The sequence below is a fragment of the Vombatus ursinus genome, unplaced genomic scaffold (assembly GCF_900497805.2).
Source record: "Vombatus ursinus unplaced genomic scaffold, bare-nosed wombat genome assembly UNPS02014832.1, whole genome shotgun sequence".
NCBI lineage: Eukaryota > Metazoa > Chordata > Mammalia > Diprotodontia > Vombatidae > Vombatus > Vombatus ursinus.
The window spans coordinates 11812407-11825415 of NW_020954610.1; the positions used below are offsets into that span (position 1 = coordinate 11812407).

General features: G+C 34.9%; 1 pseudogene; it reads right to left on the reverse strand.

Moving 5' to 3' along the window:
- Positions 1-4712: 4712 nt before the first annotated feature.
- Positions 4713-13009, reverse strand: part of LOC114025690 — a 12869-nt pseudogene continuing 4572 nt past the window's right edge.

Sequence of the window (13009 nt, forward strand, 5' to 3'; positions counted from 1 at the left end):
TTTAGGGAATTTCTTAATGACATTAGTGTTAGTATGTGATTGATCTGTATGTGATCAATTTTTGTAAGCTTTCTATATAGACTTGAAAAGAATGTGTATTCCCTATTTTCTCATTAAATTTTCTTTCTAATCTATTAATTTCAACCTATCAAGGAAGCAGTTCAAATTTATAATTTATTTATTTTTCATCTTTTTTTTTTGTCACATTCTGATAATGGAGTATTTGGGTCCTCTTTTATTATTCTTATTTGTGTATATATTTTTGTATGACTGAAACTTTTCTAGTCTGAACTTAACCATCAAATTGCTTAAAGCATACAAATTGAAATTTTTATATTTTATTTATATTTCCTTTCTCCATAATCTGATACATTTTTTAGCTTTTGAATTTTTTTCTCTTTTGAAATCTATTGTGTCAGGTACTATTACTGTCATTCCTACTTTTAAAATTTGCCATTATATAAATTTTTAGACCAATTTATCAATTTTAATTAAGTTATATAATTTTGCATCAGAGGTTTCCTATACGTAACAAACTGATAGTCTTTATTTCCTTATCTACTCTATAATTTTCTGTCTTAATATTTTTGCTCATTTATGTTCATTGTTATTAGTAATACATTTTATTTGATTCATTTCATTTGCTTCTTATCTATCTGGTGTTGTCTAGAAGGAGGAGTGAAATCCATCTTAATCTTTCATTACTATTTCAACTATTAAAAATAGCAAGGAAAACAAGTTATATTTCTGGATTGTAGACTAAAAACTCTAATTTTCTAGGGGTTTAATCTGCTCTTTACTATAGATACATTATAGCATTTATAGGTTTGCTTTTGCCTTTTCTTCATTTTTGTTGGTGTTTTTGTTTCTCAGCTTCATGAAATATTTTAAAAAATAAATATGGATGTATTTCAGTGGTCTTTACCTTTCTGCATTAATCATAACATAGTTTTTGTCTCAAATACTAGTTTGATTATTTTTGTTCCAATTAGAATAATTTGACTACATCATTGCATTTCTATATATTTATGTATATAAATTCTTAATTATAAATTATAATTAACCGATGGCAAATCACTTACCTCCTCTTTAATAATGTATGCCAGCACCTCTTTAAGACTATAAGTTGTAGAACAAAAAGTTTCCTCCCTAGAGAGTTCCTAATATCAATGAAATCATGGTTCCAGTAAAAAAAAAAAAAATGACTATTTTCTTTTTTTTCTTGATCATTTATTAAGCAGTCAGTTTGCATTGCCTCTTTTAGTGCTGATGAGTGTCTCTTTAGTTGTAGATTTTTGTTGATAAACTCTAGTTATCTTTGAAGTATATCCATCTGTTTTCAAACAATATGATCCTGTTCATAGAATATACAATTTGGAGGGTCAATCCTATTTCTGAGATGACTACATCTTTGTCCAACTTAAACATTACTGCTTTGTTATTGGGGTTTTTTTTTTAATGTTACTTTAAGTGATTTTTTAAAAAAAAGACAATCTTTTTTTGTTCTGGAGGCTTTTTTTTTTTTTTTTACTTTATAACTTCTTTAGGGCATCCTATTTAGGATTTCCCCCTTGCTGGTGAATTGTGTATATGTGTTACTTACAGAATATTACCTGGTCTAGTTTACTATAGTAAATTTTCTCTAATCATGTCCTCAAAGTCAATGTGTAACTTTATTTTATGTATCTTTTAGTATCTAAATTAACAATGTTTGTATAACTTGCTTTGGCTTTGAAATCTGTTATTTTTGTTTTGCATATTCATTAGTAGCCTTTTCAATTCTAAGTTGAGTAGAGTTTTCAGTTTATATCTTATGCTCTTTATATCTCTTATTTGACTTCTATTATTCCATTATTTGCCACTTCCATTGATGGTTTCAGTGCTTGGATATAATTTCACTCTTCTCTTCTCATTTTGTTTTGTTTTGTTTAATGTTTTGGCTCAATTAGCATTCTCCTTTAGTTTTTTAAATATATTTATGATCCAATTTAATTTGTACTTTGTCATTACTGCCATCATACTCATTAATGTGGTTTAATAAAGATTAAGTCTTTGGTACCAAAGAATTTTATATTGGCACATGATTTTCAAAATTGTTACTTAATACTTTATTTGGGAGGAGGGTTTAATTCATGTCCCATATCGTTTTACCTATGCAATTTGAAGAACAAAAAGTAAATATGTATATGTTTGTGGGTATGTATATTTTTAAATCCTAAAAGGGTAGTCTGCTTTTAATTAACTTTCCTGAATTTGAATATGACAATAGGACTTTGGTTCTATTTATTCTTAGACTTGTTTTTAAAAAAAGACTCAGTGTCTAAACAAAAAGGGAAGAAAGGAACAAACATTTATAAAGTTCTTACTGTGTACCAGGTACTGTGCTAAGCACTTTGCAAATATTATCTCATTTGATCCTGACAAGAAATCTGGGAGGGAGATGCTATTAAGATCTCCATTTTATAGTCAAGAAAACTGAGGCAGGCATTTTGTTAAGTGACTTACCTAGGATCATACAACTGGTAAGTGTTTGAGGCCAGGTTCAAACTATAATATTAGTGTAATATTAATATTATTTTTATTCACTAAAAATTATAATACCTTGAATTCACTTAGCTCAATATTACACAACGAGTAAGTATTGGAGGCAAATTAAACTTGAGTCTTTTTGACTCTAAATTTAACTCTCTACCCAATGCCACCTACTTGCCTCTTTTACTTTCCAAGAAGTTGAAGTTTGGAATATTATTTGGTCACATATTATCCAATCTTCATGGTCATGTACCAGTCATACTCCTTTGAGGCCTCACCTGTATCTAAGATTAAAGCAAGAAATCCTGCAAAGGAGCAGAACATATGGTACTAAACAAAACTGCCCAAAAGTGAAAATGGTAAAGTAGTTCAAATTCCCTATTAATCATTGTTTCTAGAGACATTTGAAGGTTATTACTTACTTTGAATTTTTTTTTTATGTTTCTAACTTTATTTTGGGCATGGGGGATAAGGACAAGGGCAAGTGTCCATATAGTGATTCAGATGGGGAACAACTAGTAGGGAGGGGCAGAGTATGCAGAAATCAAGGTCCCAAAAGCTTCCTTCTCCTTTGGCCACTCCATGTATTTCCTGTCATCCCCCTGGCCACTTACCAACTGTCAGCTGAACTCTTTTGTTTTTTCTTTGAAAATCATCTTTATTGATTTTGAGGGCAAAATTTCATGCTGCTTTCACGAGGCTCTTATCACGTTCTCCAGTAGGCAGATCCTCTGCTCTTGCCATTGTCCCTTCCGAACTGAAAGAGGCCAAATATTAGCACCTACAGCAGAAAGCTAATAGTCCCTTTTCTTAGAAAAAAATTAAGGGCTTATATATTCCTACCACAAAATGAGTTGAGCAGTTTTGCTTAAAGTTGTTGTTTGCGAATCAATTCTATGGTGATGGCTATGAATGATAAATAAGTATAGTCTACTTACAGAAGAAACTTGAACTCTCCAATACCCCAGGCTTGTGATCTGAGATGGGTGTCAGTGACAAAGGGATCACAGCCTGTATTTGCTCACATATTCCTTAAGAGATTGTTGAACTTGGTTCCTTGGAAATTGGACAGTTTTTCATTTATGGGCCAGAATTGTTCCTTAGAGTTAGAAGGGTGACCAAAAAGTTCCCTCTCCCACTCCCTCCCCCCCACTTTTTTTTTGTTCCTATTCGTTTTTCCTATGCAGAGTCTGTCAAAATAGATACTGTAATTTGAATCTTTTGAGCAAAAACCCTAATAGGGCAATGGATATTCATAGGTTAAAAAGCTGGATTTGGGCAAGGAATGATCGAAGTTAGTAGGATGGTTCCCTAATAAAATTTCTTTGGTAACATTTCCTAATACTCTTGTCTTCTTGCCAATGATTTGGAGAATTAATTCTGATTTAATTTTCAGTTGTCAGTTGTGGCTGACTCTGACCCCATTTGGGGTTTCCTTAGCAAAGATACTGGAGTGGTTTGCCATTTCCTTCTCCAGCTCATTTTACAGATGAGGAAACTGAGGTAAACAGGGTTGAGTGACTTGCCCAGGGTCACACAGCTAGTAAGTGTCTAAGGTAACATTTAAACTCAGGGAAGATGTCTTCCTGACTCTAGGCCAGACACTATGTATACTGAGCTGACCATTCTGATTTAATACTTTAGGTCATTAAATTTTGCCCCATTTTCATGGCTAGTAATGAAGATGGCAATGATAGTAATGAGTACTTATCATCAATTTTGAGAATAAAATAGGTTTTGGCAAGAAGCATAGAGTAAATTACAAAATTCAAGATACTGCATCTTAGTTCAATAAGTGCACAGCAGACAACAGTAATGTCCTTTGGTGGAGGCTTATAGAGAGGACCTGAAAATTTCCTGAGGAACTTACTAGGAACTTCAAAAGGAAGATTGTTGGGAGGATAAGAAGGGTTTGGTGAATATTCAGATCTGAATTTTAGAAAGGGCTGATCCAAATTGTTTAATAAATTGATTTTGATAACATTAGTCATTAATTTTCCCTTCATTTAAAAAAATTAGAATCTGTCCTTTAAAATGTTATATATCCTAAACTGCACAAAAACAATTATTAAAAATAGAAAACTAACCCCCCTTCCCCTTCATGGCTTATATTACCATTCTAATCCAGATGTTTTACAGTCATGAGCAAATTAAGTAAGGCAGTGGTGGATTTTGAAGCGTCATTTTCTGGGTTCATCTTTGATGCCCATGGTCCAGACGAGTGGATGATCTGTTTCCACAGTCACAACTCCAGAGCCATCGTAGGTATTTGAAGTGCTGACTAGGGTTCCAAACATGAGCACACCGTTGGTGAGGTTCCATTTTAGACCAGTTGTGGTGACTTGCTTACAAGGGTATCCAGCAGGAATAGGGCCACACCTTCAAATCCTGTGTCTACATGCAGTTTGTGCTTTCCTGGCTAAAGCAGACAAATGAGGGAATCTGCTCGTATGAGGATGACAGGCGCTGGAGTGATGGTAGTTGCATGAAAAAGGGTCTCCACAGAAGCCATGATCTGGTCAAAGTATCCTGCTAGTCCACCCAAAGTCACAGTCAGGTCAACCTGGAGGTCCTTTTCCACTATCTTCTTCTGGAGCACTTGAAGGCATTTAGTAAAAGCTGTGTAGTCTTGATCAGGAGTTAAAACAAGTTCACATCCCTTGACTTGGTAGTATTCTTTGACTTCAGGTCTAACAGAATCAAAATCTCCACTGATGTACTCTGGTAAGAAGCTCTCCCGCTCTCCTTCTAAGTTGTCTTTGGCGTTCAGGGGTTGAGAAGTCTGGAAACTGCCACAACTGCCCATGATTCAGTCCTCTGAGGCCTGCTCCAGGGTCGCTACGGCCTGCGCGCCCGTGCCAAACTGCGCTCCTCTCCCCGCCCAGCGCGATACACCTTTCCAATCAACCATTCAGGCTGTCTTGGGCTGGAAATTTGTTTCACTCTGTCTTTTTGTGGGTTCTGCTGCTTTAGAATTTGTTTAGAGCCATTTTTTAGGTATTTGGAGGGCTTTGGGAGAGAGCTCAAGACAATCACTGCTTTCCTTCCGCCATGTTTGTCAGCTGAACTATTACACACCATCAGCTTATTGTCCCCTTCGCTTCAACTCATGTCAGCTCAAATAAAAGTCAAATTCATTTTAAAATATTAATGCTCCAATTTATTTTGACACTTAAACACTTCCCAACTACCTATTACACAAAATAATTCCTATTAAAAAACATAACTATCTTCACAACACCAGTGTATCAATTGTGAACAAAAAGGAATGATATATCCTTTAACTCTGGCAGTTAACATATTAGATTAGCATTTGCCATTATTTTTTTTTTACCAGTTTTGTGGCCTATTCATATTGACTTTATGTTGTGGCCACTGTATACATTATTCTTTGGCTTTGCTTTCTTTACTCAGCATCGTTTTGTATAATTATCCTCTTGTTACCCTGAATTCTTCAAGTACATCATTCCTTACTGTGTGTGGTAATAGTCTATGATATATTTATACCATAATTTGTTCGGTCATTCCCCCAATGGTTGAGCAAATATTTTTTCAGCTTACTACTGTAAATCATGCTACCATGAACATTTTATACAGATAGATAGATAGATGGATAGATATGTCAATTGATCACTTCTTATTGTCATCTGGGTATAGTAGCTGAAATGGAACTTCTGACTCAAAGAATATGAACAATTTAGCAGCTAGGTCACTCATTGGATAGGCCACTGGGCCTGAAGTATAAAACGCGTGAGTTCAAATCTGAACTCAGACACTACCTAGCTGGGTGGCCCTGGGCAAGTCTTTTAATCTTTCTACATCTCAGTTTTCGGAGTCAATTGTAAAATGGGGATAATAATAACACCTACTTCCCAGAGTTAGTTTTAAGGATCAAATATTTGTAAAGTGCTTAGCACAGCATCTGGAACACAGTAAGCACTTAATAAATACTTCCTTCCTTCCTTCCTTTGCTTAACTCCCTCCTTCCTTCTTTCCTTCCCTCCCTCAAGTCTCTCCTTCCTTCTTTCCTTCTTTTATTTCTTCCCTCCCTCCTTCCTTCTTTCCTTTGTAGCTCCAAATTGTATTCTAAACTAGTTGGACCAATTCAAAGCTGTATCTATCAGTGGTGAATTAGTGAACAGAGCTTCCAACATCCAACACCAATAGTTTTTCCCTTCTTTCATTTTTTATTGCCAGCTCGATGAACATAAGGTGATAATTGGGAATAGTTTAAACATATATTTCTGTGATTACTCATTATTTTGAACACCATCACAGAATCTGAGAGTTGGAATAGACTTTGATAGCCGTTTAGTCTATCTCTCACATGGAAAGAATTCTTACCATCCTATACCTTGCGAGTTGCAGCTATTCAGCCTCTACTTCACGGCATTCAAGGCAACCTAGTCCTTTTTTTTGACAGCTCTAATTTTTAATAATTTTTTCCTGACATCAGGCCTAAATTGTTTTTTTTTTGCAACTTTGTAACTAGTTTTGCTCTCTGAGAGAGAATCTAATCCCTTTTCTGTATAGAAACCCTTCAAATAATTGAAGACAAGCTATCACATTTTTCCTGACTCTTCTCTTCTCCAGGCTAAACATCCCTAATTGCTTCAACCATCCTTACGTGACATTGTCTCAAGGCAGGCCCTTCACCATCCTGGTTGTCTTCCTCTGGGCACTTTCCAGATTGTCATTGTCCTTCTTAAACCATGCTGCCCATAACGGACCCAATATTCAAGATGAGGGTTAATTCACAAGTGGTTAAAAAGTACAAAAAGTTCTCAATAGCCAAAATGTGAATATTCAAGAATCATCCCAAAAAAAGGCTGCATTAAGAGTGAGAATACAGTGAGACTGTCACTCCCCTATTCCCAGATACTGTCTCTCTCTATATGCAGACACTTTTTCAGATGGTTCTTAGTAGTTTGCATTAATATGTGGTTTCCTAAGTCAAAATGTGGTAAGGTTTAGTGGTCCCCTTTCTATTTGAGTTCAACACTTCTGGTTTAGACCATAACAGGCTGAGAAGAGAACCAAGCTTCATTATAATCATGCAACTGATCTATGAATCAGAGTTCCCTTCATTTTGCTGCTGAAGAAATGAAGCCCAGGGACATGATATTGACTTTCCAAGGCCTTGCACATAGGAAAAGCAGAGCCAAGATTCAAGACCAGGTTTTTATTATTTGTTGTTATTGTTTTTTTTAATGCCAAATCTAATACTCTTTCCAATATATCATACAACTCTTCCTACACAGATACAATCCACATACAATAGTCAATTACTAAATGAAAGGAAAACAATTCAACTAGAACATGTTGATTTCTGCTCCTTCTCCCCTGTGTCCTATCCCCCAACTGTCCCTAAACAGTTGTGCTCTCTCTGTGCCAGGGGTTTTGACAGCATCCTCCCTTTTCTACACATGTTTCAGTCAGTCAAGGACTTAAGGAACTGCTTGGGGGTGGAAGCAGGAAAGACACATCAACAATGCACCTTTGACACAATGAATACTATTGGAAATCGTGTTCTCGGCTTTAGGAAGCAGAGGTCAAACAAAGCTGATAGGAGATAACTGAAACTCATTCTCTGTGTGGAGAAGTACTAAATTAAATAGGCCTCATCGTGATTTGGTTCTTCTTCTGAGCTCTTGCGTATTTTTATTTTTTAAAGAGTTTAGTAACATAATAATATTGGAAACTCCTCAAGGGCAGGCACTGTGTTTTATACTTTTTAAAATTCCCCATAGTACCTAGTAAGAATAATAAATACCTGTCAGTTAATATCATTACATTGCACTTTAATCCAGGGGTTTTTAATCTGGGGTCTGTGAAGTTGTTTTTTAAAATATTTTAATAACTTTATTTCAACATGATGGGTTTCCTTATAATCCTATGTATTTTATTTTATTCATTTAAAAATATTTTTCCAAGAAGGGGGTACATAGGTTTCACCAGACTTCCAAAGGAGTCTATGACAAGCAAAAGGTTAAGAACCTCTGCTGTAATAATTTATAAGACAGATTTAATGACTATTGATCTACTGCTATAAGACAAATATTGTTCTTCAGTCTTGTCCAACTCCTTGTGACCCTATTTGGGGTTTTCTTGGCAAAGATACTGGAGTGGTTTGCCATTTCTTTCTCCAGATCATTTTATAGATGAGGAAATTGAGGCAAACAGGGTTAAATGACTTGCCCAGGGTCATACAACTAGTTAAGTGTCTGAGGCCAGATTTGAACTCAGGAAGAGAAATCTTCATGACTCCAGGCCTGGCACTGTATCTACTGTGCCAGCTAGCTGCCCATAAGAAAAATAGGAGTGCAGATAAAGTTAATTTTAGGAAAAGTAAAACATCACTAATTTGTACTCTTCAGGAGCATGGCTAATCAACATTTATGAAAAATTTTTAAATGTTACTTTTTTTAGGCAATTGGGGTTAAGTGACTTGCCCAGGGTCACAAAGCTAAGTAAATTTTAAGTGTTTAGTCTGAGGCCAGATTTGAACTCAGATCCTGCTGACTTCAGGGGCGATGTTCTATCCACTGTGCCACCCAGCTGCTTCTAAATGCTATTTTTAAAAAGCTGTTCTTAGCTATCTCCAGATATTTGAAGGGTTATCATATGCAAGAAAGATCATATTTGTTTTGTTTGGCCCCAAAGGACAGAACCAAGAACAATGATTGTAAGTTGCAGAGAAGCAAATTTAGACTTGGGATGAGGGAGGAAAAAAAAAACTTCTTAAGAATTAAAAGTGTCCAAAAGTGGAATGGGCTTTCCAGAGACGCAGTGATTTGAGTCTTCCTTGGAGGTCTTCCAGAAGAAGGTGTATCAGCGGTGTCAAACTCAAATAGAAATGGGAGTCACTACACCATACATAAGGATCCCTTCCAGTCACACGTTGACTTAGAAGACCACATGTTAACGTTATCTACGTTCCATTGTGTTTTCATTTTTTCTGTTAAATATTTGCCAATTGCATTTTAATCTGGCTTGTAGCTGCCTTCTCTAAGTGGGATGACCACTTGTCAGTTATGTTATATGTTGATTCATTAGACTGTAAGTTCCTCGAGAGCAGGGACTCTCTTTTGCCTTTCTTTGTATTCTCAGTGCTTTGCACAATGCCTAGCATAAAGTAGGTATTTAATAAATGCTTGCATTGACTGACTGATCTATTTTGGTTATGGTCTGGAGTATATGGCTTCCGAGGTCTCTTCAAATTCTCAAATTCTGTGATTCTATGATTTTTCTCAAGCACAAGTATAATAATTTAACTAGTGAAGTTCTAATTCTGTCTCTGGGATTATAGGTCCTTGGCCTCTCTGGGTCTCAGTTTCTTTATCCATCAAATAACATAATTAAACTAGGCAACCTCTCCAGTATCTTCCAGGCTTATGATCTTTGCTTCTCTAAAACAAACAAAAATATTACCTAGTACATCTATAAAAAACTGGCCTTTAAGAATATATTAACTTAGAGTCATTCCCCAATTTATAAATGGTCAAAGTATACAAACAGGTAGTTTCTAGTCAAACAAATCAAAACTACCTATAGTCAAAGGCAAAATAAGGACTAACTTTGATAGACTTAGCTCTTCTCGGCAATAAAATGATTTAAGATAATTCCAAAAGACTCACGATGGAAAATGCTATCCACATCCAGAGAAAGAACTATGTCTGAATCCGGATCAAAGGATTCTATTTTCTCTTTTGTTGTTGTTTTTTTCTTTTTTGCGGTTTTCCCTTTTGTTCTGATTCTTCTTTCACAACATGACTAATGTAAAGATATGTTTAATATGATTGTACACCTATAGCCTATATCAGATTGCTTGCCAACTTCAGGAGGGGGTAGAGGAGGAAGGGAGGGAGAAAAAAATTTGGAACTCAAATTCTTACAAAAGTGAATGTTGAAAACTAACTAAATAATATTACCTAGTGCATCTATAAAAAAACTGGCCTTCAAGAACATCTTAGTTTAAAGTCATTCCCCAATTGATAAATAATAGTCAAAGGATATGAACAGGCAGTTTTTAGCCCCCCCCCAAAAAATCAACACTATCTATAGTCATAGGAAAAAATGCTCCAAATCACTACTGATTAAAGAAATGGAAATTAAAACAATTCTGAGGTACCACCTCACACCTATCAGATTGGACCAATATAACAAAAAAGGAAAATGATAAATGTTGGAGGGCATGTGGGAAAACTGATAAACAATGCATTGTTAGTGGAGTTGTGATCCAACTATTCTGGAGAATTAAATACTATGTCCAAAGGGCTATGAAATTATGTATACCCTTTGATTCAGCAATATTACTGCTAGATCTGTATCCCAAAGAAATTGAAAAAAAGGGAAAAGAACATATTTGTACAAAAAATATTTATAGCAGTTCTTTTTGTGGTGGCTAAGAATTGGAAATTGAGGGGATGTCCATCAATTAGGGAGTGGCTGAACAAATTATGGTATATGATTGTAATGTAATACTATTGTACTATAAGAAATGACAAGCAGGATGATTTCAGAAAAACCTAGAAAGACATACACGAACTGATGTAAAGGGAAGTGAGCAGAACCAGGACAACATTATACATAGTAACAGCAAAATTGTATGATGAAGAACTGTGAATGACTTAGCTATTCTCAGCAATATAATGATCCAAGACAATCCCAAAGGACTCATGACGAAAAATGCTATCCACCTCCAGAAAAAGAACAGAGATGTCTGAATACAGACTGAAGCATACTATTTTTCTCTTTCTTTCTTTTTTCTTTCTTCCTTTCTTCCTTCCTCCCTTTTTCTTTCTTCTTTTTTGTTCAAGTCTTCTTGCACAAAATAACTTATATGGAAATGTTTTACATGATTGTACATTTATAAGCTATCAGATTGCTTACTATGAGGGAGGGAGGGAGAAAAAAGGAAGGAAGGGATAGAATTTGGAACTCAAAAGTTAAAAAAAAGAACTTAAAATTTTTTTTACATATAATTGGAAGGAAAACAAAATTTTGTGGGTTTTTTAAAAGAATATCTTAGTTTAAATCCAGTCTCAGATACCTACTAGCTATGTGACCCTGGACAAATCACTTAACCTCTCAATGCCTCATTTTCCTCATCTGTAAAAATGGGGATAATAACACCTACGTCAGAGGATTGTTGTAAAGATGAAGAGAGTTAACATATGTAGAGTACTTTGCAATACTTAAATTATTATAAAAATACTAGCTATTATTATTATTTCTATTTTTATTAGTTCTTGTTTATAATTCTAAAGTTCTTGAGGGTATTTGAAAATAAAAAGTCCTTGCCAACTCAAAAATGGGATGATTTGATTCTCTTACATTTGTCCTCTTTGCCTTCATTTACCTTCCCAAAAACAAGTTTGTCATATAGAAAGAGTTAGAGTCAAAGATTAGCTGCCTGTGGGATGCACTGGTATTCACAAAATACTGAAAAGAAAAGTAATCCTTCCAGTCATCAGATGGATCCTCTACAGAGGATTTCAGAACAAAACAGAAAAAAAATTGTATGCTGAGAGGGTTCTAAATAGTGGAAATAATATCCACAATAACAATAACAACAAACAATAGTATAGGGCTCTGTGGTTTATAAAATAACTTTATGGTCATTATCTTATTTGATCCGCACAACAACCCCATGATATAAATGTTCTCCATATCCCCATTTTACAAATGTGAAACTAAGGCTAAGAAATGCAAAGTGACTACTCAGTAAGTGTCAAGGCAAGATTTGAACCCACATCTTGCCTACTCAAAGTCCCACACTGTGTTCACTAAACTGTTCTAGTCATTGAAGTAATCTAATTTACTCTATTCATTCACTCAACAAACTCCTCCTTCACAGATTGTGAAAAGGTGAGTTTCATCACCTAATCAGAAAGACTACAAATTCTGACAGTGGAAATCAAATTAATGATGTTGTACTAATAACTGAGTCCATTTTGAAAAGGAGAAAAAAAAACTTCATAATAGTTTTTTTAATGATGTTATAACATTAAATCCATTGGTAAAATAGCAGCATTTCAAAAGACAAATTTCATTTTATGGCATTATCCAAGAGATAAAGTCACAAATGCCAATATTTAGTGATTAAATATTCAAGACCATAACCTTTGATCTCTGCCATTCTCTTTAATGGAAACAAATCTGCTAATTGTTGATGATATTGCTGAAAACATATCTAATCAAAACTTAAATACCAAATCCTTTTAAGCTTAGGCAAATATCAATTCATCAGTCATCATAGTTAATTATGAAGGAAATTCAAATTTCAGACCACATGAAAATGGATATGAGAGCCATATGAAATGCCTAACTGAAATCTAAGTATACTTTGTCTATCACTTTTTTCTTACCTAACAGTTGAGAAACCCTATATTAAAGAAAAAGGAAGGAAGGAAGGAAGGAAGGAAGGAAGGAAGGAAGGAAGGAAGGAAGGAAGGAAGGAAGGAAGGAAGGAAGG